Here is a 2,367-nt window from a genome sequence, read left to right on the forward strand (position 1 = left end):
AGATCCAAACGAACATCTTCGAACCTTTAATAGAATCTGTACTCTATTCAAAATCAGAGAAGTTGAGGATAAATAGATCTATCTCATGTTGTTTCCCTGGACTTTAAAGGGAGAAGCCAAAGATTGGTTAGAATCGTTACCCGAAGGAGCGATTGACACATGGGATGTTTTAGTTGAGAAATTTCTTAAAAGATTCTTTCCGGCATCTAAAGCCGTAAGACTTCAAGGAGAAATTGTTATATTCGCGCAAAAGCCAAATGAAACACTATATGAGGCGTGGACAAGATTCGAAAAGTTGTTAAGAGGATGTCCTCAGCACGGTTTAGACACTTATCAAATAGTACAAATATTCTACCAAGGTGTCGACGTTGCTACACGAAAAGACATTGACACAGCAGCTGGTGGTTCCATTATGAAGAAAACCGCAACCGAAGCTCACAAAATTATTGATAACACAGCCTCCCACTCACATGAGTGGCATCAGGAAAAAGATATTTTTCGTTCATCTAAAGTGGCTAGAGCCGATTCTAGCCATGAATTTGATTCCGTTTCCGCAAAAATAGATGTTTTTGAGAGACGAATGGAAAAGATGACTAAAGATATTCACGCAATACGAATCAGTTGTGAGCAATGCGGTGGACCACACTTAACGAAAGATTGTAATATTTAACAAACCATGGAACAACGTGAGAATGTTTCCTACATGAACCAAAGGCAGGGAAATAATTATCAAAATAATTATCAACCGCCAAGGCCAAACTTCAATCGAAATCAAAACATTCTTTACAATCCAAATGGACCTAAAAATAACTCGTACAACCAACAAGGTCCGAATAACCAACCAACTCAAAACAACACTTTCAATCAACAAAGACCTAGCTTGTATAAACCACCACAACAAACCGAAGAGAAAAAGTCAAATCTAGAAGAAATGATGGCAAAGCTAATGGAATCTCAAACACAATTTATTACATCTCAAACCTAAACAAATGAGAGGTTTGATCAGTCATTAAGAACTCAACAAGCTTCCATTTTAAATCTAGAAAAACACGTAGGTACTCTTGCTAGCATGATGAGTGAGAGGGAACAAGGAAAGCTACCGAGTAATACTGAAGTAAATCCTCGGAATGAGAATGTTAATATGGTATCAATAAATTCTGTAAAACCAGCATCAGAAGATGGGAAGGTTTTCGATGTGAGTAACAATGAATAAGTTACAACACCACCACCACTCGAGTATGTAAAGCCAGTGGTGGCACCATACAGACCACCCATCCCTTTTCCAAGAAAAGGAGTTGAGTATGAGCAAGTAATAGGTAATAAAGTTTGTGATACCTCTGGAAAGAAGAAGAAGAATAAGAAAGTACAAGAAACAAAAATTGTAGAAATAAACCCGGTGAAGACAGTTCCACCAAAACTTCCACCCAGGTTGGGTGATCCGGGTGAATTTATTGTTCCTTGTCTACTTAGTGATTGTGTCATGTATGATGCACTAGCAGATTTAGGTGCGAGTGTGAGTGTTATGCCTCTTTTATTATATAAGAGATTAGGAGTAGGTGAGTTAAGTCCAACAGAAATGAGTGTTCGACTCTTTGATCAAACCATTAAGCGCCCAGTTGGAATTGCTGACAACCTACCCGTTCAAGTGGGTAATTTAACATTTCTAGTCGAATTTATTGTCATTGACATAGAAGAGGACTCAAACATTCCTCTAATTTTAGGTCGACCATTCTTAGCGTCCACCAGGGCGTTATTTGATGTAAGAAAGGGTAGAATGACACTTAGTAATGATGAAAGGTGAGTCGAAAGTCTAAATCTCCACCAACCAAAACCGTTGAACCAACAAAAACGATCGATGAGAAGCATATCGGTTTACCAACTCCAACGGTAGTACTTAGCAATAATAAAACGCCTAAGTGTGGGGAAGATGAAGTAACACCTAATGATGACCTAATAACCAAGAACCCCGTTGTTAATACAAAATTAAATGACCCCGTTATTAACAGTTCAATGAAGAAACTTATTAAACGGATTCGCGATGCTAGAACCAAGGGGAACTTTAAGTTGTGTAACCGGTTAGTATCCAATCTATCGCCTAAAGAAAAGGCGAAACTAGTAGAATTTGTGGATATTACACAGGAATCAGACCAATGGCTTAAAGCAAAAGTCACAGATATGCAAGTTGATTATGGTCCAAGAGAAATTGACGATGAAGTAAATCACAATTTCGACACCACATCTACCTAAGTGTGGGGAGATTCAAATTTTTTAAGAAAAAAAATGTTATCTAGAGTTAGTTGTTCTGTTCTCGTGTAGTTCCGAGAATGGAATCCGATTGGTCTTTTTCACTAGCAGACACTAAAGAAC

The 2,367-nt window shown here is 38.0% G+C and overlaps 1 non-coding gene across 1 annotated transcript; it reads right to left on the minus strand.

Annotated features, from left to right (window-relative positions):
• Window positions 1-217: 217 nt before the first annotated feature.
• On the minus strand, window positions 218-324 carry LOC139865092 (small nucleolar RNA R71). The gene has a single exon (XR_011764619.1). It is a non-coding gene; the product is annotated as a small nucleolar RNA R71 (small nucleolar RNA).
• Between the last annotated feature and the right edge of the window lie 2,043 nt (window positions 325-2,367).

Source organism: Rutidosis leptorrhynchoides, chromosome 8, assembly GCF_046630445.1.
Source record: "Rutidosis leptorrhynchoides isolate AG116_Rl617_1_P2 chromosome 8, CSIRO_AGI_Rlap_v1, whole genome shotgun sequence".
NCBI classification, from domain to species: Eukaryota; Viridiplantae; Streptophyta; class Magnoliopsida; order Asterales; family Asteraceae; genus Rutidosis; species Rutidosis leptorrhynchoides.